This window comes from Scyliorhinus canicula, chromosome 9, assembly GCF_902713615.1.
Source record: "Scyliorhinus canicula chromosome 9, sScyCan1.1, whole genome shotgun sequence".
Taxonomy (NCBI): domain Eukaryota; kingdom Metazoa; phylum Chordata; class Chondrichthyes; order Carcharhiniformes; family Scyliorhinidae; genus Scyliorhinus; species Scyliorhinus canicula.
The window spans coordinates 166921201-166945310 of record NC_052154.1 but is presented as its reverse complement, the minus strand read 5'-3'; the positions used below and the strand labels follow the sequence as shown (position 1 = coordinate 166945310).

General features: G+C 48.1%; 1 protein-coding gene across 7 annotated transcripts in view; it reads left to right on the top strand.

The window, feature by feature from the left end:
- The first annotated feature begins 230 nt into the window (after positions 1 to 230).
- Positions 231 to 24110, top strand: part of stk33 (serine/threonine kinase 33) — a 243418-nt gene continuing 219538 nt past the window's right edge. For 6 of the 7 annotated variants that reach the window (XM_038808123.1, XM_038808125.1, XM_038808124.1 and 3 more), the window contains exon 1: positions 231 to 409. The gene's annotated coding sequence lies outside the window, so the exon portion shown is untranslated. The remainder of the gene's footprint in view (positions 410 to 24110) is intronic. The other variant, XM_038808129.1, reaches the window with a different exon arrangement.

Genomic DNA, 24110 nt, shown 5'->3' with positions numbered 1-24110 from the left:
AGTCCGGGCAGTGGTCAGCCCGGACAGTGGTCAGTCAGGGCAGTGGTCAGCCCGGGCAGTGGTCAGTCAGGGCAGTGGTCAGCCCGGGCAGTGGTCAGTCTGGGCAGCGGGCAGTGGTCAGTCTGGGCATGGTCAGCCCGGACAGTGGTCAGTCTGGGCGCTGAGCGGCAGTAGGGGCAGGAGCAGCAGCAGTGCTGGATCAGTGGGTTTGGCAGCGCAGCAGACACGCAGGCAGCACAGAGGTTTCGAGTTGCGAGTTGGCTGTGGTCCCGGCCAGAGGAGCTTCCTGAGCCTCGGGACGCGCCGTAGCGTCGGCGGCTCCATGGTGAAAGTTTTGCTGAAGTGTCCCGGTGGCAGCGACTGAGGGGAAGCGGTCCCACCACCGGCTCGGGAGCACCGCCAGCACCCGGTAAGCGGCAACCGCCCGGCATCTCCCTCCCGCCCAGACCCTGACAGCCACCCCCCCGAGCGCCCGCTGGGGGCCAACGCCCCCCCCCCCCCCCCCCGCAGCCGTTAAAGGGCGAGCTCGGTTACCATGGCAGCGGATGGTCGTGGAGGAAGAGAGGGGGAGGGGGGAGGAATGATGGAGGGATGGGATGATGGAGGGATGTGATGGAGGGGGTGTGATGATGGGATGGATGGAGGGAGGGTGATGATGGGATGGAGGGGGGGTGATGGAGGGATGGGATAGAGGGGGGTGATGGAGGGATGGGATAGAGGGGGGTGATGGAGGGATGGGATGGAGGGGAGGGATGGGATGGAGGAGGGGGGGAGGGATGAGATGGAGGAGGGGGGGGTGATGGAATGGAGGAGGGGGGTGATGGAGCGATGGGATGGAGGAGGGGGGGGGGGATGGAGGGATGAGATGGGATGGGGGAGTGATGGAGGGATAGGATGGAGGAGGGGGGGTGATGGAGGGATGGGATGGGGGGGTTGATGGAGGGATGGGATGGGGGGGTGATGGAGGGATGGGATGGGGGGGTGATGGAGGGATGGGATGGGGGGGTGATGGCGGGATGGGATGGAGGAGGGGGTGATGGAGGGATGGGATGGGGGTTGATGGAGGGATGGGATGGAGGAGGGGGAGGGGGTGATGGAGGGATGGGATGGGGGGTGATGGAGGGATGGTATGGGGGGGTGATGGAGGGATGGGATGGGGGGGGTGATGGAGGGATGGGATGGAGGGGTGATGGAGGGATGGGATGGGGGGGTGATGGAGGGATGGGATGGGGGGGTGATGGAGGGATGGGATGGAGGGGGGAGGGATGGGATGGAGGGGGGAGGGATGGGATGGAGGGGGATAGGATGGAGGGGGGAGGGGGTGATGGAGGGATGGGATGGGGGTGATGGAGGGATGGGATGGAGGGGGGTGATGGAGGGATGGGATGGAGGAGGGGGGTGATGGAGGGATGGGATGGAGGGATGGGATGGAGGAGGGGGGTGATGGAGGGATGGGATGGAGGGGGTGATGGAGGGATGGGATGGAGGGGGGGTGATGGAGGGATGGGATGGAGGGGGGGTGATGGAGGGATGGGATGGAGGGGGGGGTGATGGAGGGATGGGATGGAGGGGGGTGATGGAGGGGGGTGATGGAAGGATGGGATGGAGGAGGGGGGAGGGGGTGATGGAGGGATGGGATGGGGGTGATAGAGGGATGGGATGGAGGGGGATGGGATGGAGGGGGGAGGGGATGATGGAGGGATGGGATGGGGGTGATGGAGGGATGGGATGGAGGAGGGGTGATGAGGAGGGGGGTGATGGAGGGATGGGAGGTGGAGGGACGGGATGGAGGGGGTGGGATGGAGGGGGTGGAGGAGGGATGGGATGGAGGGGGGTGGAGGAGGGATGGGATGGACGGGGGGTGATGGAGGGATGGGATGGAGGGGGGTGATGGGGGGTGATGGAGGGATGGGATGGAGGGGGGTGATGGAGGGATGGGATGGAGGGGGGGTGATGGAGGGGGGTGATGGAGGGGGGTGATGGAGGGGGGTGGAGGAGGGATGGGATGGAGGGGGGTGGAGGATGATGGGATGGAGGGGGGGTGGAGGAGGGATGGGATGGAGGGGGGGTGGAGGAGGGATGGGATGGAGGGGGGGGTGGAGGAGGGATGGGATGGAGGGATGGGATGGAGGGGGGGTGGAGGAGGGATGGGATGGAGGGGGTGGAGGAGGAGGGATGGAGGGAGGGGATGGGGGGGTGGAGGGAGGGGATGGAGGGGTGGAGGGAGGGGATGGGAGGGAGAGGAGGGAGGGGATTGTGGGGGGGAGGAGGGAGGGGATGTGGGGGGGAGGAGGGAGGGGATGTGGGGGGGAGGAGGGATGGGATGGAGGGGGGAGGAGGGATGGGATGGAGGGGGGGAGGAGGGATGGGATGGAGGGGGGAGGAGGGATGGGATGGAGGAGGGGAGGGAGGAGGGATGGGATGGAGGGGGGGAGGAGGGATGGGGAGGAGGGATGGGATGGAGGGGGGGAGGAGGGATGGGGTGGAGGGGTGGGGAGGAGGGATGGGATGGAGGGGGGGGAAGAGGGATGGGATGGAGGGGGGGAAGAGGGATGGGATGGAGGGGGAAGAGGGATGGGATGGAGGGGGGAAGAGGGATGGGATGGAGGGGGGAGGAGGGATGGGATGGAGGGGGGGAAGAGGGATGGGATGGAGGGGGGAGGAGGGATGGGATGGAGGGGGGAGGAGGGATGGGATGGAGGGGGGAGGAGGGATGGGATGGGGGGGAGGAGCGATGGGATTGGATGGAGGGGGGAGGATGGATGGGATGGGATGGAGGGGGGAGAGAAGAGGGATAGGATGGAGGGTGGGGAGAGAGGAGGGATAGGATGGAGGGTGAGGAGAGAGGAGGGATGGGATGGAGGGGGAGAGAGGAGGGATGGGATGGAGAGGGGGGAGAGAGGAGGGATGGAGGGTGAGAGGAGGGATGGGATGGAGTGGGGGAGAGGAGGGATGGAATGGAGGGGGAGGAGGGATGGATGGAGGGGGAGCAGGGGGGTGGGATGGAATGGAGGGGAGGAGGTGGGATGGGATGGAGGGGAGGAGGGGGTGAGATGGAGGGGGGAGGAGGGATGGGATGGAGGGGAGGAGGGGGTGTGGGATGGAGGGGGTGTGGGATGGAGGGGGTGTGGGATGGAGGGGGTGTGGGATGGAGGGGGTGTGGGATGGAGTGTGAGAGGAGGGATGGGGTGGAGGGGGGAGAGGAGGGATGGGGTGGAGGGGGGAGAGGAGGGATGGGATGGAGTGGGTTAGGAGGGATGGGATGGAATGTAGGGGGGTGGAGGGATGGAATGGAGAGGAGAAGAGGGATGGAATGGAGGGGGGAGAGAAGGGATGGGATGGAGGGGGAGGGATGGGATGGAGGGGGAGGGATGCGATGGAGTGGGGAGAGGAGGGATGGGATGGAATGGAGGGGGTGGGAGAGGAGGGATGGGATGGAGGGGGGGAGAGGAGGGATGGGATGGAGGCGGGGAGAGGAGGGATGGGATGGAGGGGGAGGGATGAGTGATGGGATGGAGGGGGAGGGATGGGGAGGGGGGATGGGATGGAGGGGAGGAGGAGGGATGGAAAGGAGGGGGAGGAGGGATGGGTTGGAAGGAGGGGAGGGATGGGTTGGATGGAGGGGGAGGGATGGGATGGAGGGGGGAGGAAGGATGGGATGGAGGAGCGGGAGAAGGGATGGGATGGGATGGAGGGGGGAGGAGGGATGGAGGGGGGAGGAGGGATGGAGGGGGAGGGGGATGGAGGGGGGAGGAGGGATAGGGGAAGGAGGGATGGGGGAATGGAGGGGGAGGAGGGATGAGATGGAGCGGTGAGATGGAGGGGGAGAGGAGGGATGGGATGGAGGGGAGGTGGGACGGAGGGAGGGGAGTGGGACGTAGGGAGGGGGGGCGTGGGACACGGAGGGGGGCGTGGGACGGGACGTTGGACGGAGGGCTGGTGGGACGGAGGGGCGGGGGGGGATGTGGGCGGGGGGACGTGGGACGGAGGGGCATGGTGGACGTGGGATGGAGGGGCAGGGGGGGATGTGTGACGGAGGGGCAGGATGGTGGGACGGAGGGGCAGGGTGGTGGGACGAAGGGGGGGTGAGGGAGTGCGAGGTGGGGGTTGGGGGTGCGAGGTGGGGGTTGGGGGGGTGTGAGGTGGGGGGGAGTGAGGTGGGGGGGGAGGTGGGGGGTGCGGGGTGGGGATGCGAGGTGGGGGTGCGAAGTGGGGAGGTGCGGGTTGGGGGTGTGCGAGTTGGGGTGTGTTGGGGTGTGGGGTGGGAGGGTGCGGGGATGGGAGGGGGTGGGGGTGGGGGCTGCGAGGTGGGGGTTGCAGGGTGGGGAGGCGTGGTGGTGGTTGGGATGGAGGGTGGAAGGGGTGTGGGATGGATGGGGGGGGGCTGGGAGGTGAGAGGGGTGGGATGGAGGGGGTGTGGGAGCTGGGGGGGTGGGATGGAGTGGTGGGGGGTGTGGGAAGGGGTGGCGACAGGTGGTGGGCATAGGGGGTGCTGATTGGTGGGGAAGGATTGAGGTGGGCATGGGGGTGCAAGGGTGGGGGTAGGGGTGAAGGTGCGCATAGTGGGTGGGGAGGGATGGGTGGGGGTAGGAGTGAAGGTGGGTATAGTGGTTGGGGAGGTGGCGGGCATAGTGGTTGGGGAGGGGGTGTGCAAAGAGCGGCGATGGGGAAAGAGGGGTGGTGGGAGGGAGGGATAGTAGGGGAAAGAGGTGGGTGTCTGTGGTAGGGGAGATGGGCAGGGGAAGAGGGGTGGGAGGGGTAGGGAGAGAGGTGGGGGGACGGGTTGGAGGGAGATGAGTGGTTGGGAGAGAGGTGCGGGATTGGTAGGGGGGAGGGCAGGGGCGGAAGAGGTGGGGGGTTAGGGGGAGAGGGGTGGGGGGTTAGGGGGAAGAGGGGTGGGGAAAATGGTGGGGGGAAAGGGTGGGTGAAAGGGCGGGGGAGATGGTTGGGGCAGGGCTGGGATGGGGGAAGGAGGGGAGGAGAAGGACTGGGTGGTAGGGATGGGGGAGTGGTGGGGTAGAAATAGGGAGGGGAAGGAGTGGGGAAAGGCTGTGGGGGGTGGGACAGAGGGGGAGGAGAGGGGAGTTGGCAAAGCAGGAGGGGAATGGGGTTGGCACAGATGATGGATGGAGAAGTGGGTGAGGATGGGCAGTAGCAAGATGGAGGAGGCGGTAATATGGAGTGCAGGGATGTGCATTGGGTAAGATGAGGCTAGGAAGGGGTCTGAGCCAAGAGGATGGAATGGAGGAGAGGGCAAGTGGAATGGTAGGGAATCAATAGGAAGTGGAAGGTGTAGGTAAATGCGGCAGAGGGAGGACGGGATGCAAAATGAAGGGAGGTTGTGATCTCCCCTTCAAGAGTGTTGAAGGGGAGATCGGGGAATCGAAGGAGCTTGGAACGGGGGCAAGGCGAGCCAGGATTTGCGGGGTGGTGAGGCAGGGGAAATAGGCAGGAGGAGTAGTGGGTAAGAGGAAGAGAGGTGCAAGAAGAGAAAGGTGCAGAGATGCACTGGAGAGGCAATTTCCTCCTGAACCCATTTGTACCATCTGCATTCGCAGCCCTCATGGTCTAAAAATTCTGGCTGACTTCAATGGTTATGGATTTTCACTGCATTGTAAATCAATCTGAGTTATAGCAACTGGTTCACCAAGTCCTGTTTTGAAAAATTGATCTTTTGGCGACCTTATTGAAATTTTCTTGATTATAAAGAGAATTCATAAAATAAATCCACACAAATAGTTTGCTGACCATTGGAGTTGAAACAGTTGTTGCTATTAATATTTGTGTAAAGGTTGTGTGTTTGCAAAGTCGCAAACAACATGTTGCTTAGGACCTCTGTTGCAAATGGGGTATGGGAACAGTGATGACAGAAATGGCCAATGAATTCACAACTTTATGGAATGTAAATAATTGGCTGATTCGAATGGCCATGTTTCATGTATATAAGGTTTCTGAGTTTCAAGCAGCATGTCTAAACGTTGGGCAGACTGAAACCATTGTGTTTATTCTCCACTATAATGTCCATTACCTAGCTACTGACTCATGGAGACCAATAAACCAAATGTACTGCATGACCACAATGAGAAAACCAATAGGCAAGATTTCATTTAAAAAATGTTTTACCTTATCAATCAAACCCAAGCTCAACATAAATTAAACATGAATTATTAACAGGCAGATCGTGGTTTATTATAAACTACATACATTAAATGGCAGATAGTACTAAAACAGATTACAAAATTACTCGGCAGTCCACTCAACATATCTGTCATCAAATTCAGCCCCAAAGTCCTTCAAAACTCTTACCCAAAGAATTCCAGCTCCTCTTCCAGGATTCAACGTGCTCCCCAGCAGCACAAAACAAACTCAAATTCAGTGGGCATGGTCTTTAACAAAATGGCACATATTGGCAAAACCTCCGTAGATCCAGTAATGTTATCTGTCTTCAAGCAACAGAAACAGCTGCAGCAACTGTGTATTTGCATATTCCCAGCCTCCATCTTTTTCAGCCTGTTGGGCCTTCAGCACTGGGATCATTGTCTTGATCTCGAATTACCTAATACTAATCTTTATTATTGTCACAAGTAGGCTTATATTAATACTGCATTGAAGTTACTGTGAAAATCCCCTTGTCGTCATACTCTGGTGCCTGTTCGGGTTCACAGAGGGAGAATTCAGAATGTCCAATTCACCTAACAGCATGTCTTCCAGGATTTGAGGGAGGAAATTGGAGCACCCGGAGGCAACCCATGCAGAGATGGAGAGAACGTGCAGACTCTGCACAGACAGTGACCCAAGCCGGGAATCGAACCCATGACCATGGCGCTGTGAAGCAACAGTGCTAACGCGCTGTACCGTACCTGTGTCCTTTTATCTTGTTTCAACCAGTTTCAATTTCTCCAGAAGTTTAGGTTTCCAGTCTCAGTTTCAGCCTTAGTTTCCTTAGAAACCAAAGGTTTTGTGACTATCTTTGACCTGCAAGGAGTACAGCAAGGAAAATTTGATAATTTCTTTAAGATGTCTTTAAAATTGCTTTATGGATGTTTGTTTGAAAAGGACTTGTAAGAGTTTGCAAAAGAATAATTTCCAATTTTCTTGGATAATAAGAAACATTGGTCCACCAGAAGTAGTACGAACAGGAAGGAAGTTAACATACGAAATACACGGAGACACAAAGGAGAGCTAGAGGCAGAAGGTAATCAGCACACATGCAGGACCTCTTGGAGGCATTGTCTGAATAGGCTAAACATGTCTAAAACCTGGAAGGCTGCGTGAATTGCTCAGAGATGCTAAAGAACTAGATGTTTCACCGGCAGTGGCCAAACCGTGAACCAGTGTGTTACTGGTTGGTCGTTTGAAGAGGGACTTTGGATAGCTGCACCATCAGGATTGTCATGACCCAAGGGAGAGAGGTGTTCACAGAAATGTACATTGATGATAATTTACTTGTGAAACTCCGGGATGAAAGCTGCTGTCAGATAGGACTCCTCACCTACCCTGTATAAATAAAGAAGAACATATCAGCGATCAGCGTAGCTACGTGATAACATTCATGCTGAAGGGGAATGCTTGAGGTTGTGTAAGACGTATCTTTGTTATGCCAACTATTTAAAGTGAAATTTATTTTATTTGAAGTATCATCGGCCTGTTAATTCGTGTTTAATTTGCGTTGTGCCTGTGTGTTGTTAAAGTTGCAAAAAGTGAAAATCTTGTTGGTAATTTCTTCTGGGCGGCGAATGTGGAGAAGGTGCCGTGTTGGGTCAGAGGGGTTGATTCCCAGTGGGTCAGGATGGAGGAGAGTTTGTGCAGGGGGTTGGGACTGAAAGCACTAGTAACAGCGCCGCTCCCGATTGCTCCGGGGAAATACTCAAGGAGTCCGGTAATAGTAGCTTCATTGAAAATCTGGAGGCAGTTAGCCAACACTTCGGGTTGGGGGCAGGGTCAAGGGAAATGCCGATTCGGGGGAACCACAGATTTGAGCCAGGGAAGTGGGATGGAAGTTTTCGGAAATGGGAAGAAAGGGGATTAAGACGCTCAAAGATTTGTTTCTTAGGGGTCGGTTTGCAGGATTGAGGGAGTTGGAAATGAAGTATGGGCTGGAGCAGGGAGAAATGTTCAGATACATGCCAGGAAGGAGATACCGTGCTTCCCGGAGGGCCGGCCTCCACATTGCTGGAGGAGGTGCTGACGACGTGGGGACTGGAGAAGGGGGTAGTGTCAGCGGTGTACGGAGCTATTTTGTGAGAGGATAAGGCACCACTGGAAGGGATCAAAGCAAAGTGGGAGGAACAGTTGGGAGAGGATATGGGGTTCTGGTGTGAGGTGCTCCGGAGAGTAAATGCCTCGACCTCATGTGCGAGGTTGGGGCTGATACAGCTGAAGGTGGTATATAGAGCGCACCTCACGAGGGCGTGGATGAGCCAATTCTTTGAAGGAGTAGAAGATGTGTGTGAGCGTTGCCGGGGGGGGGGGGGGGGGGGGGGGGCTAATCATGTTTTGGTCCTGTCCAAAGCGAGAGGAGTACTGGAAGGAGGTTTTTAGGGTAATTTCCAAGGTGGTGCACGTGAAACTGGACACAGGTCCCCAGGAGGCCATATTCGGGGTGCCAGACCAGCCAGGGTTGGAAACGGGTGTGGAGGCAGATATCGTTGCCTTCGCCTTGTTGTTTGCCCGAAGGGTGATCCTGCTGGGATGGAGAGAGTGGGATTTGTTTATATAAACATGCGGGCTGATGTTTGGGGGTTGGTGGGAGGATGGGATCCTTGTTATTGTTATGGGGTTTGACATATTTGTTGCTGATTATTGTTTATTGGTGGGTGTAAATACGGGAGAAAATGTGAAAAAGGAGGAGAATAAAAATATTTATATTAAAAAAAAACATTTCTTCATCTTGGGGTCATTTGGTAAATTAGATTTTTTTTCGGTTTACGGATACCCCAAGCTGATCATAGCCCTTTTCAGTTTCTGCTCTCAATTTTGCAGTCTCAAAAATACAAAGTTTGAAACCAGCAATTCCATCACACACTGTCCCTGCATTAATTCATCTGCTGCTGAAACCCTCATCCATATTATCACTAAACGACTATACCAGTGCACTCCAGATTGGTCTCCATGTTTTACTCTCTGTCAACTTGAGGTTATTTGTAAACTCGACTGCCCATGTCCTTACTCCAAGCCAAGTCCCATTCACCTATCAGCTGACCAGAGTGGCTCCTGATTAAGCAGCGCCTCCATTTCAAAATTCTCATCCTAGTTTAAGTCCCTCCATGGCCTCATCCCTCACTATCTCTGTAATCTCCTCCAACCCTCTAAGATATCTGCACTCATCTAATTCTGATCACTTGCGCTTCTCTGATTTTACTTGCTTCTCCCATTAGTGACCTTGCTTTTAGCTTCATAGCCCCTAAGCTCTAGAAATTCTTCCCTAAACCTCTCCATCTCGCTACCTCTTTTTCCTTCTTTAAGACACTCTCGAAAACCTACATCTTTGTCCAAGCATTTAGCCATCTGCCCTGAAGCTCCGTTCAACGTGCCTGGGGTTATGTCTTTTCTGCTGCCATACTGGTCAAAGTTAGCTTGTCCAACTTTATATTTTCAGTTAGCTCACAGAGCAATGTGGATGGTTCAGTTGTGTTCCTTGATAGTGTAGCAGTAAAGAAAAAAAGAGCTTCAGGCAGTGATTGTATAGGACTCGATGCCTTTGAAGTGAGAATTAAATGTTGCCATGTATTGTTCTGATATGAAAGATGTGTTTTTTTGACTGGTATTCCAATACCCAATAACTGACATTCCCTGTGTTGGCCCGGCAGGTGAGCATTTGCTCATTGATGTCAGTAATTAATTTTGATATATAAAATCAGATATCGCCTCAACTGTTCTCAAGGTTATCCTGTCCTGAGCAATTAGTTACTTGGAGATGATGGACCTTACATAGACATGACACTAGCTTGGCTATTCCCCCAGGTTGCTTGGTCCTTGTGTCACACAATTTTGTTATAATGATAAGGTTTATAAGATATTTTATTTTTCAGACTAGCTTTAAATTTAGGGTAAACGAAGAGGGTTATGAACTGCTCTACAGACAGACAGTAAGCCTGGGTGGTTTGATTTGTTAGAGATCAAAACAAGGCTTAGATTGTTTTACTGAGAAGAAGGTGCAAGGTATTGACACTGGAAATAGTTTCTGAATTTATTCTGGTAGTTTCTGAATCTCCCCAAACCCCAGAAAGGTGCTGTAAACAGTTGTGCTGTAAATGGACCATTTACTTGTAAGATGAAAGCAAGTTAGGATCAAAGATAACCAATGAGCATTTTTACCTGGATGTAAGGTTACTGTGTTTCATGTTGCCACGAGGAGGAGGGCAGAAAAAGCCTTTCTGAGATCAGGTTATAGGCTTACCTGTAAATCACTTGATATAACGGACAGAAGACAGACGCGCTAGTGGTTAACAGAGAAAAGGCAACCTGACTTTACGAACTCCCACAGCCAGATCTGCGAGGGAAATAGGCTCGGCTGAAGATAGACAATCTGTAGCCAAGTAAGGATTCCAGGAGATTCATCCTGGTATCCCCAGGGGAAGACTAATCATTGGAAGAGGCTTTACTGCTGTGGCGAGTTTTAAGAAACTCCGAAAGCTAAGGAATGTGCCTGGAGACGGTGGCTCAAATTTATTACTTGCCAGAATGGAGATTTTGAAACTTATTGGAAGCTGGGAGCAACTGTGGACTGTTTGGTAAGAGGAATGCAAGTTGGTGGAGATTGCTATGGTTAATAAGTATACAAGGGGAATGTCACTTGCCTACAAAATTGCCTACAAAATGAAAATGTTTACTCAATGGCCTTTTAAGTCATTTGTTACAGCAAAAGTTTAAAAATGTGAAATTTTGTTCAGTCTTTCTTTCAGCTAATAACTAGAAGTTTTAAAATGTTATTGGTCTCAACGGAGATCATAAAATCCATTGTAGTCATCATGTTGCTATCTTTGCCTCGCTGGTCAACATAGTTGGTTTAGCACATCAACCATGACAGTGTTGGAGCTACTCATCGGAATTAGAAGTATTCATGCAAGAAATTATCTTGCCCAACCATTCTCACAGTGTGGTCATCAAGACAGTGTACATATTATCCTGGTGTTAAATTTCCTCATGTGGTATCTGGGGTCACTGACCTCTTCAAACCATTTAGGAGAAAGTCATTGAATTTCCAAACAAACAATACTGGCATAGTCACAAACCGCACTGCAGTGAAAGATAATTTCGGCAGCTGTATTCTCATTGTGCCGCTGTTATACAATAAATAGTTCCGACCCAATCCCACCAGGATCTCCATAGCAATGTTCCCAATCTCCGTGTTTCCTGTTCCGCATCAGTTGAAACCTGATTTACATGTATCTACATGTATTTAACCCTTTGCTTAATTCTTCCACGCCTTCATAGTTGGAGACTCGATGCTTGCCCCGCTAATATAGTGGCGGCCAGGAACACACTAAGTTGTGGATAGGAACCCCATTTCCATCATTTTAACCCTTTGCCTAATTCTTTCTTGACTGTTGCAAGAGGTTGGAAAGGGAATGGTTCTGATCAAGTCTATAGTTTCAGTGCTAGGAATTATTTAAAATTTTAAGAGGACCATTCAAATTATAGGAGATATTGGAAATAATGCCATTTTAGTCTTTGCACTCCTGGACAAATGTGCAATGAAAAGTGACCCTATTGAAAATGATTGTTTATCATTGATTTCCCAGTTGTTGTTCTCTGGTGTCTGTTATATAAATGTTCTATAAGGTGTCTTTACTGGGTTTGCTTATTAGTCCTCATAACTCGCGCAATAATTAAAGTTGACACATCTAAATAATTAATTTCAAAGATCCAGAGAAATATCAACTCGACTTCATGAGCTTTAACTATAATACTTTTAGGAAATTTGCAATGACTTTTTCAGCTATGTTTTTGCTTCACATCTCTCAGTATTTGGATTTTTACAACACTTGACTTAACTTCCTTGCTGTTTAATTCTTAATCAAGTTTGCTCCCATCGTATTAGCAGAAGCAAGCTGGAAAACTTTCAGCTTTTGTCGTTCCTTGTTACGATAACAAGCTGTTCTTTGTGTGTGCAGGTATCTTAGTTACCCCTTTTTTGTTAATCTTCACCATTGTGATTACATTGCTTTAAAGTTATGCTAAGTTATAAACTATCAATCATCTCTCCAAAAACCAAGTAGTCTGTGAACAAATTAAATACTTAACTGAAGGACAAAGCTGGTTTACGATACCATTTATAATGTTACAATATTTGAATATGATCTGTGGCTAATCTGTTTAAGTTTTTATTAGGAGAGATAATAGTTTGTGCTACAGACGTTTGAAGGCTTGTCAGGATTTGATTGCAGTTAATACATTACAGTGGAAACTGTAGGATGGTAATACTACCCGTGAATAGGTGACTAGTAGTGAGTTACTAAACTGTAACTCAGTCGAGCAGTTCAGTGACGTCCTTGAAATGTCAACAATTTGCTGCCCCCACCCCCGCAATAAAATTACTGCCTTGAACAAACAGGTGGATTATGCATTCTATTCAACTGCGATCCACATGCTTTATGGAGTTGGTTAGGAAGTAGGAGTATTTGACTTTTCTGAAATTTGCAGAATTTGACTTGGAGATTCCCCCAGGTATCTGTACTGGGGCCTTAGCTTAAGATGACAAAAGTGTGGCAAATGAAGTTCAATGCATGGAAGTGTGAGATCACCCAATTAATAATAATCTTTATTAGTGCCACAAGTGGCTTACATTAACATTGCATGAACTTACTGTAAAAATCCCCTAGTTGCCACACTACTGCGCCTGTTCGGGTACACAAAGAGAGAATTAAGACTGTCCAATTCACCTAACAAGCATGTCTTTCAGGACACCTGGAGGAAACCCGCACAGTCACGGGGAGAGCGTGCAGACTCTGCACAGACAGGGACCCAAGCTGGGAATAAAACCCAGGTCCCTAGCACTGAAAAATGAAAATCGCTTATTATCACAAGTAGGCTTCAGATGAAGTTACTGTGAAAAGCCCCTAGTCGCCACATTCCGGCGCCTGTTCGGGGAGGCTGGTACGGGAATTGAACCGTGCTGCTGGCCTGCCTTGGTCTGCTTTCAAAGCCAACGATTTAGCTTTGTGCTAATCCAGCCCCACTGTGAAGCAATAGTGCTAACCACTGTACTACCGTGCCGCCCAATTTTGGACCTACGAAAGATGGATCAGTATATCTTCTAAATGAAAAGCTAGAAACTGTGGAGGAGCTGAGATTTATTAAAAGCTATTTGCAAGTACAAAAGCTAATTCTTACTACTTGGGCAAGGATCAAGGATTACTTGTTTCCACTCCAGTTTGATGGGTTCTGATGTGCCCGAAAAGTCCAGTGCTTGGTCTACTGGTTCTTCCACATGCAGAGCAGGTGGTGCTTGATGAGTAGGGAAGATGAACTGTTCGGAGGTTTATGCACTCCTTCTGACTCAACTTCAGCTCTGCACATTCACAACAAAGTCTCTCTCTTCAGTGCTTTCCTGAATGAGCCTTCTCTATTTTGATCAATCATAAACCAGGGTGTGGCTTGAGTTTGTCGATACACTTGACCTCTTGGGGGATGCTTCAAGAACATCCCCTGAAGCCTTCACCTGTTTTCCCGGGAGCCTCCTGCCACACAACCAAGTTCTGAATAGAGCACTGGCTTCGGGAGTCTGGTGTCAGGGAAACAAGTGACATGTCACACTCTGTGGAGTTAGTTTTGAGTGATCAGTGCGTTGATGCTGGGCATGTTGGCTTGGGAGAAGTTTGGAGAATCTCGTAAACGCATTACTAGTAGTACTTCTCTGGGGCTCTGAGGTGCCTGCTGTAGGTTTTCTGAATCTCTGACACATATAAGAGTGCAAGGATCACTACTTCCCAGTAAAGCATGACATTGGTCATGGGTTGGAAATCCTGTTCCTCAAATATTATTTTCCTCAATTGGCTGAAGGCTGAGTTGGCACGTTAGAGATGGTGAGCACGTTTGTCTGCCTTCGTTGAGAGCAGTCTCCCAAGATACCTATACTAAGGAAAAGCAGGCAGCATAATCAAAGACCTCTCCCAACTGGGTTATTCTCTCTTCCAACCTATTCCATTGGGCAGGAGATATAAAAGTCTGAGAATACGCACTAACAGATTCAAAAACAGCTTTACCTCCACTGCTACCAGACTCCTGAATGACTCTCTTATGGACTGAACTGATCTCTCCACGCATCTTCTCTACTGTTGTAGCACTGTACTCTTGTACGCAGAACAATACTTTTCACTGCACCTCAGTACAAGTGACAACAAATCTAAAAATCTAAATATGGTAAATGGACCACAATTTCCAGCATCCTGCAGTCGGATCTTTAATAGAGAGGGATGGTGTTTTGCCATGGGAGCTATTTGCAAATAAACCTTAATTTTCAAGGTGTTTAGTGAAAGGCTCATTGTCTCATTTGCTTCTGAGAAGGAGTCTATAATAACCTGGAGCTCAGTTTCTGAATGAGTGCAGACAAGAATCATCTACATACTGAAGTTCTACGACTGAGGTTGGAGTGGTTTTGGTTTTGGATTGAATGTGGCATAGACCTTGATGAAAACCTTTGGCTCTGTCATCCATGAAGGCTTATCCTCCTCAAATTTGGTTGCACTCAGAAATTTGTCACCTGCCTCTGAACACAACACTGCCTTGCAAGCCGTGATCCTCAACAACTGCACTACCATAAGCCCTTTCAGTGTGCCATTGTGCCAATTCCCTTCCCTTCCAGTTTCTTTGCTGCAATACTGCAAGCTACCCATTGGAATGGAAATTATCTAAAGCAATGTTTTGCAACTTTTTTTCCCGATCTTTGGGACCAATGCCGGCCAGCCTTTGGGACACGCCAACTTTGCTTACCTTCAATGCGAAAGGGGAGCCTGCTTGGTCCTCATGATCTCACGCCAATCCAGCTCACTGAAGGAGAGGGCAATGCGCATATCAGGTGCAGACTTCAGCCAGTTCATTTGTGCCTTTTTCATCTTTGTGAGAACAGAACATCCAACCTCGCACAAGTAGGTCATTGTGAAGGACAATAGCAACAAAATAGTTGTTTTACTCCGCACTGGATGCTCATGGAAGATGCTACCCTGGCATGTTTTTCATGTGCTGTCACAGGTCTGGTACAGCAACGTAGTCTTTTCATTTGGAATCAGCTGTAATTTAATAACACTCAGAAGTCTCAACCTCAAAAGGAATTTTTCACCGACCATTTCTCTTTAAAAATATGAAACTTCTCCTGTTTGCCAGTACTTCCCAGCATATAGCACACATGGACTTTGCATCCTTATTTGCATCGGCACAATTGTCCAAACCATATCTCAAGAAATCATCTTTATTCTGTGACCCAGGTTTGAATCCCATCATGGCAGTTCGTGAAATTTGAATTCCATAGAAATCTGGAATTAATCTATTAAACCATTGTCGATTGTCTCAAAACCCCACCTGCTTGCTAATATCCTTCATGGAAGAAAGTCTGTCGCCCTTACATGGTCTAGCCTATATGTGACTCTAGATCCACAGCAATGTGCTTGACTCTTAAATATCCTCAGGGATGGGCCCAACCAGCGATGCCCCATCCCATGAATAAATTAAAAAGAAAACTTGTTCAAATCCCACCACTGTAGATTGTGCTATTTAAATTAAATTAATAAATCTGGAATTAAAAGCTAGTCTTAGTAATGATGACTATGAAAAAATTGTTGATTGTCATAAAAAACAATCCAGTTCGTTAATGTCCTGTGGAGAAGGAAATCCACTGTAGGTTGCCTCGAGTCTCTGAATTGTGGTTGACTCTTAAATGCCATCTGAAATGCACTCTGTTTTAATTCGTGAGCACTGCTGCTACGGGTCTATGATACGATAATTTAATCCAAGTGATATAATTCTCCCCCAGCCCAAAGCCTCACAATGTATAAACCAGATAATTCCACTCAACTCGGTCAAAAGCCTTCTCTGCATAGAACATAGAACATAGAACAGTACAGCACAGAACAGGCCCTTCGGCCCTCGATGTTGTGCCGAGCCATGATCACCCTACTCAAACCCACGTAACCACCCTATACCCGTAACCCAATAACCCCCCCTTAACCTTACTTTATTAGGACACTACGGGCAATTTAGCATGGCCAATCCACCTACCCCGCACATCTTTGGACTGTGGGAGGAAACCGGAGCACCCGGAGGAAACCCACGCACACACGGGGAGGACGTGCAGACTCCGCACAGACAGTGACCCAGCCGGGAATCGAACCTGGGACCCTGGAGCTGTGAAGCATTTATGCTAACCACCATGCTACCGTGCATCTAAGGGAACAACCAGCCCATCTCCAGTGTACGCTTTTGGAAAGCCTGTATCACATTCAGCAGCCTTCTAATGCTATTACTTGAAAATCTCCCCTAATAAAACCAGTCTGGTCCTCCCGCACAATTATCGAAAGGATGTCCTCTAACCTTTTGGCCAGGTCCTTAGATAACAATTTCAAGTCGACATTCAGAAGAGCTATTGGGTCTAAAGGAAGCACACTCCTCTGGGCCCTTGTCCTACCAAAGAGATAGTCGTCTCATGTAGAGTCGGCAGCAACAGCCCTGATTCAAAAGAGTGAAGATACATACCCACCAACGAGTCTAACAACAAATTCTTAAATTCCCTATAAAACTCACACCCAAAGCCATCTGGTCCTGCTGCTTTTACCCTGTTGAAGCTCCTTAATGGCCTTTGATATCTCCCCATTAGAAAGAGGAGCATTAAGAACCCCGTGTTGGCTTTCTGAGGCCTCTGGGAACTTCAAGGAAGAAAACAAATACTTCATACCCACCAACCTGCAACCAGATTGCCCAGACTTGTATAATCCTGCGCAGAATTCTCTAAAAGTCCCATTTATCTCCTCTGTCTTCATAACGACCTGTCTGTACCAAAGTAGGATAGAGTGACCAACACAGAACCCTCCCTTAATAACCAAAAATAGAAACAAAAGACTCACGACCATAATAGATCTAAGGGGACATTCCGCAAGCTGTGACGAGCAGATCGCTGTAGAGTCGGCCTTTTTCTTTTGTCAAGAAGGCAAAGTATTTGCTCGGTTTATTCCCAAATCCTTACAATTTCTGCCTCGCAACTTTAAGCTTTTCTCGGCCTGCTGCTTCAATAAGATGCAAAGAAAACCTCCCCTTGCCACTCTCTCTTCAATTTTAAATGTTCCTTATTGTCCAGATGAGTTTCTTATGTAAGGCTATGTTGACCCTCTCCTTTTTATGAAAGGAGAGAATCTTGTTCCTTTTGATACACTGATGGATGCCCCGTACACTCCATGAGAAAACTTTAAGATTAACTGCCGTCATTAATCAGGCCACAGGGAAGAATAAGGCCAGATTTTTTCCAGGGATAGAAGACCTGTCTGTACCAAAGTAGGATAGTGTGAGACAACATAGAACCCTCACGGCCATAATAGATCTAAGGGGACATTCCTCATTCAGATTGAAGACCTGTAGGATTAACCTCCCGGCGATATTGCCATTACCATCTGGATACCTTCTCCAGAACAAGGAGAAGAAAAGGAAGGCTAACAAGGGAATGGGAATCGAATGCCCTTCCTGCATTTTAGACTCTCCAGTGAAGACCTGTACCGACCTCCAACCATCCTTCGGCAATGGCGCCACTCCATCTGGTCATGATTAACTCAGATAATAGAAGAAAGACGATGGAATTAAGCATACGTCATATCTATCGCGACTAAAATTAGATAAGAGAGTCCCTGAAACACTCTGGGGAAGCAGAAAACATTCAATCAGTGCACATATAATAGCAATCCGCTTATATATGTATAGCAATTCGCTTTAACAAGATAAAAGACAAAAGAATCCGACAACAACACCATGAAAGGTAAGAGTCCACATTAAAGCTCGAGTTAGTTTGAGCTGCAAACCAAGAAACCATTTCCTTCCCCTCATGGATTGAATGAAGGCCAAGGCAATAGTCGGATTGTCGAACACCTTGATGGAATTGTCCGATATAATTTTCAGGATTGCAGGATAAAACATAGCGTAATTCACTGCAACAGCCCCGAATTACCTTTGAATTTCAGCTTGTCCTGCATCGCAGCCGAAACATTCTGGAAGAAGTAAATCCTCACTCCCTCGTGGAGCCAGATCTCACCATGCCTGTCTCGAAGACCTGTGATCTTTAAGGCTGTAGAAATGAATGATTAAAGGCCCAGGACGAAAACCATTCCAAGGCATAGCCTTCACATAGCTTGAGAAAACGTGGCAGTCAGTCATCGAAGAACCTATCTGGGGTCTTACCCACCACACCTTCCAGCACACCTCTGTATGCTTCACCTGATGCCTGTGTCTATGTATTTACATTGTGTATTTATGCACATTCTATGTTTTTTCATCTACAGAATGATCTATCTGGACTGTATGCAGAACAATACTTTTCACTGTACCTCGGTACAGATGACAATAAATAAAATCAAATTCAATTCAACTTTCCCTCCATCATGAGGTCAGAAGTGGTGGTGTTTGCTGATGATTGCACACGGTTCATCATCATTCATGTATCCTCATTCCTCAGAAACTGAAGCAGTTGTGTCAAGGGTTAGGCTGATAATTGGCAAAATGCCACATGGTTGCGAAACAATGGGCATCTCCAACAAGAGAGAATCTAACCATTTCCCCATGGCATTACAGTTGCCCAAACTCCAACTATCAACATCCTGGTGGATATTATTGACCAAAAACTGACCAGCCATCCATATAAATACTGTGGTTACAAGAGAAAATGAAAAAATGAAATGAAAATCGCTTATTGTCACGAGTAGGCTTCAATGAAGTTACTGTGAAAAGCCCCTAGTCGCCACATTCCGGCGCCTGTCCAGGGAGGCTGGTACGGGAATCGAACCATGCTGCTGGCCTGCTTGGTCTGCTTTAAAAGCCAGCGATTTAGCCTTGTGAGCTAAACCAGCCCCTACCAGCAGGTCAGGGGCTGGGAATTCTGTGAGGAGTTAGCTCATCTAACTCCCAAAGCCTGTCCACCATGTACAAAGCAGCCAGGAGTGTGGTGGAATACTCTCCATTTGCCTGGATGAGTGTGTAGCTCCAGCAACACTCAAAAAAGCTCAGCAGCAACCAGGTCAAAGCACCCCATCCACCGTTGCAGTGTCTGCAGAATGCATTGCAGAAATTTGCCTTTGACAGGATCTTCTAGGAAACATGAACTCTTGTTTTCTCTCAGCAGATGCTGCCAGACATGGTTTTCAACAGTTTCTGTTTTTACTTTTGAAAAGCTCCTAACTCACTGTAACCAGTACAACATTTCCATTTGCAACACCAGGAATCCTTGTGACCTTCCTGAGTAACCTTTACAGTTCATAGCACTTTTGTTTTTAATTTTCCGAGAAAACGTCATTGATATGAAACTTGATTTCCCTCTCCACAGATACTGCCTGAGCTGCCGAATGTTTCTAGCTTCTTTATTTCAGATTTTCAGCAACTGCAGTATTTTGCTTTTCTATTAGTAACATTTTTGTGTTGCTTATCTACTGTTTAATTTATTTCCAATGGAACTCTTGCCTACTCAAACTAAATTAATGAATCTAGTCAACATGCCTACAAGCGATTCAATGTAGATTTATTTTGTTATACAAGCATTTTTATATTGCAATATTATATCTGAATTACCATCCTAAATTACTGTAGAAACAGTAGGTTAAAGGTTGTGTAAAATGTATTACTATACGAAAGGGATTAAGTAATGACCCCACTGAATTTCACCAAATGAGATGATTTAAAGCAATTTAAACTGTGCAGTCTTCATTTCTTTCCAGACCCTTTCATCCCACGTGTCCATTTTTATTTAAAAAAGTGTAGAGCCAGGACATCTTTAAATAGTCGGATTGATAAATGAAGTGGGCGTGAAAGAAGAGTTATGATTTAACAAGAAAATTTGATGTGAAAGTGCTTTTGTGAGTTGGCCAGTATGTTTAGAGTACCACATTGTTCTCTTAACCTCTACAGGAATGAAAATTACACTGGAAAGCATATTATTATGAGATACTTTTTTGTGCCTGTTTTGATTTGAATTTACAATAATTCTAGCAAGAGAATAGTGACTAAGTCACAATAACGTTTTTTAAATATTTCAGAGTGTTCAAGCATTGTACGACTTAATACAAACCAGTTGTTTCTTTTCTGTTTTTCTTTTCTGTTAATTTCATTCTGTCATTGAGTTGTAGCAATTTATATTTTTTAATGGTAAAGAGTAGAGGATCAGTACATTCTGCTTGAGAATTCTATGCAGTTATAGAATTCACATATGGTTTTCGTTTTCTGAGAGATAACATGGGAGGCGTGAATTGGAAAGTGTGTTGAGATGGTGCTCAGTATCTGTAGAAGAGGGACACAGTGGGGGAGAGAATCTATTATTTCAGAGGTTAGCTTAATGATGCCGTCGGAGGTGTGGAATGAGTCTGCTAGAAGGAAAACATGACCAATTTTACCTCCCCCCCCGGCCACTTAAGGGTCTTTTCGCACCCAGTCTCAATTTTTAGACCGGTGGGCACGGGTTAGTTCGGGGTGCCAAACAGCAAAAATCTTCACCCTCAATCTTGGGAGCGCTGCAATCTGAAAGCCCCTTCACATTGGGGGATCCTCCTTCTCAGGGATCTGGGAGCTCAGCCCACACCCCTCCCGAACTACCCCTATGTGGTAGGCTATATTAGGGGTATCACGGTACCTAGGTGGGATGTACCTTATACTGTAGTATGAGTGGTAGAACCTGCCTGCTGGTTCCACCCAGCAGGCGGAGCATAAGAGTCTGTGTTTCACCCACAGCAGTCATTCTGTACCGGAGCTGCTGGGGTAACTACTTGTTCATTAAAGCCTTCAATTGGACTACAATCACGCTTCAGTAGTGATTGATCGTGCATCACCCTGACACTGAGATTGCCTGCTCTCCCATCCGCAGGGCCCCTGGTACTTAGCTAAAGTGAAATCTTGGGACTTAGGCTCAGGGACAGCACTGCAATACCTCTTCTGGCCAGTGCGGCTCGGTGCTTGGAGAGTCTGGAGAGCTTGGTTGACGGAAGTCCCACTTGCTGCCAATCAATGCTAAATTGAGCATGAAATTGCAATGGTCCTGCCAGAGTCGGCAGGGATGCGTTTCTTGCCCTCTTTCAGGATGGCGCGTGCTCAGTGTTCGCCACCCTGAAAATTCAGGCCATGCACTTACTCTGCAAGTAAAAACTTAAACCATTTATTGTAAGTCTTGTGCTGGTGACAATGACCTCGCATGACTAGAATGACACTGAAGGCAGTCTTTATGATGCAGGCACTCAGAGTGAGACTGCATCATTTGACAGGAGGAGAGGTGAGGCAGATATTGTTTGTTTCCAGAATAAAGAAGGAGTTACTAGGATGTAAATCAGTCTGGGGATTCAGATTCTGAATTGTGAGAATGAAACTTTAACACTGTGCATGTATTTTGTTTGAAGTGCAGCATTAAGCTCGCTATGTTTCATGTTTTTATTTCTATCTTCCTCTTATTTATTATACATCGAAGAATCATGCAGTACAGAATAAGGCCATTTGGTCCATCAAGCCTGTGCTGGTGTTGGCTCTTTGAAAGAGCTACCCAATTAGTCTCAATCCACTGCCCTTTCCACATGGAGCTGAATTTCTCCTCAATATCCAGTTTCTTTTTTTAAAAATCCTATTGAATCTGTTTCCAACACTCTTTAAGGCAGCAAATTCCAAATCATAATAATACACTATGTTAGAACAAAAATGTGTCCTCATCATCTTTCCCCCAATTATTTTTCAAATTATCCTCTGATTGTGTTGCCACCTCTCCTCGCAGTGGAGATATTTTTTCCTTATTGACTTTATCAATCCCCCTCAAAATTTTAAATGCTTTAAAAATACTCCTGACCTGCCTTGGAAGGAGATCTGTCCCATCTTCTCTTGTCTCTTGAAAAGTATGAGCAGCAGCTGAAGTCACAATGGGCCATCCGCGAGGCTGAAAGCTATGTGGATAGCATGTTCAAAGAGATGGCCACATGGCAGCTTCAGGGCCTGGAGGCAAAAAGGGAATGGGTGACCACCAGGCAGTCCAAGAGAACCAGGCAGCTAGTGCAGGAGGACCCAGGGGTCCTGCTCACAAATTGTTTTTTTTTTGTTTGGGCAGCTGGTGAGGGCACTGGTTCCTCAGAGGAGTGCAGTCAGAGCCAGGTTTGTGGCACATTGAACAGCTTGGCTGTACAGGAGGGGAGGAAGTAGAAAGGAAGAGCAATAGTGATGGAGGTTTCATCAGTTAGGGGAAGAGATGGGTGTTTTTGTAGCCGTAGACGTGGCTCCAAGATTGTATGTTGTCTCTCTGGTGCCATGGTCAAGGATGTCACAGAGAAGCTGTAGGACATTCTTCTGGGGGAGGGTGAACAGCCAGAGGTTGTGGTCGACATTGGTACCAAAGACCCAGGTAGGAAGGGGGATGTGGCTGGATTTAGGGAGCTAGGTAAAAAAATAGCAAGGTAGAAATCTCTAGGTTACTCCCAATGCTATGTGCAAGTGAGTACAGAAATAGGAGAATAAGGCAGGTGAATGCATGGCTGGAAAAGTGGTGAAGGAGAGAGAGTTGTAATTCCTGGGTGTTTTGCCAATGCTTTTGAGAGGGTCTCACCAATGCCCGATATAATTGAGTAAAACATCTCTATTCCTGTACTCCAATCCTTTCGCTATGAAGGCCAACTTACCATTTGCCTTCTTTACTGCCTGCTGTACCTGCGAGTTTGCTTTCAGCAACTAATACACCTGGACACCAAGGTCTCGCTGAGTATCCACCTCTCTCAATTTAAATCCATTCAAATAATAATCTGCCTTCCTATTTTTGCTCCTGAAGTGGATAACCTCACATTTATTCTCATTAGATTGCATCTGCCATGCATATGCCCACTCATCAGTATGTCCAAATCCCGCTGAAGCATTTCTGCATCCTCCTCACAGCTCACCCTCCCACCCAATTTCATATCATCTGCAAATTTAGAGATAATAGATTTAGTTCCCGCATCCAAATCATTAATATATAATATGAACAGCTGGAGTCCTCGCACAGATCCCTGCGGTACCCCACTAGTCACTGTCTGCCAATCAGAAAAAGTCCCATTTATTCCAACTTTTTGCTTCCTGTCTGCTAACCAGCTTTCTATCATAGAATTTACAATGCAGGAGGATATTTGGCCCATCGAGTCTGTAGCGACCATTGGAAAGACCACCCCACTTAAGCCCACACTTCCACCCTTTTCCCGTAACCCCTCCTAATCTTTTTGGACACTAAGGCAATTTATCATGGCCTAACCTACACACCTTTGCACATTCAACCTAACCTGGACATCTTTGAACTATGGGAGGTAACCGAAGCACCTGGAGGAAACCTACGCAGACATGGGGAGAACGTGCAGACTCCACACAGACCTTGACAGAAGCTGGGAATCGAACCCAGGACTCTGAAGCTCTGGAGCCACAGTGCTATCCACCTCAAGACACTACTTGTAATCTCATGCGCTTTAACTTTTGCCTATTAATCTGCTGTGTGAGACCTTGTCAAAGGCCTTCTGAAAGTCTAAATAAACCACATCCACTGGTTCTCCCTGGTCAACTCTACTAGTTACATCTTCAAAGAAATCTAGTGGATTTGTCGAGTATGATTTTCCTTTTGTAAATCCATGCTGACTTTGTCTGATTGCACACTGCTTTACAAATGCTGTGTTATGAAATCCTTGATAATGGATTCCAGCAACTTCCCTGCTCCTAATGTTAGATTCACTGGTCTGTAGTTTCCTATTTTCTCTCTTTTTGAATAGCAGGGTTACATTCATTACCCTCCAATCTTTAGGAACCGTTCTAGTGTCCAAAGAATTTCAGGAAAATGATCACCACTGGATCTACTCTTTCTTGGGCCACTTCCTTAAATCTTCTGGGATGAAGATTACCAGGCCCTGGAGATTTGTCCACCTTCAATCCCATTAATTTCCCCAAAACTA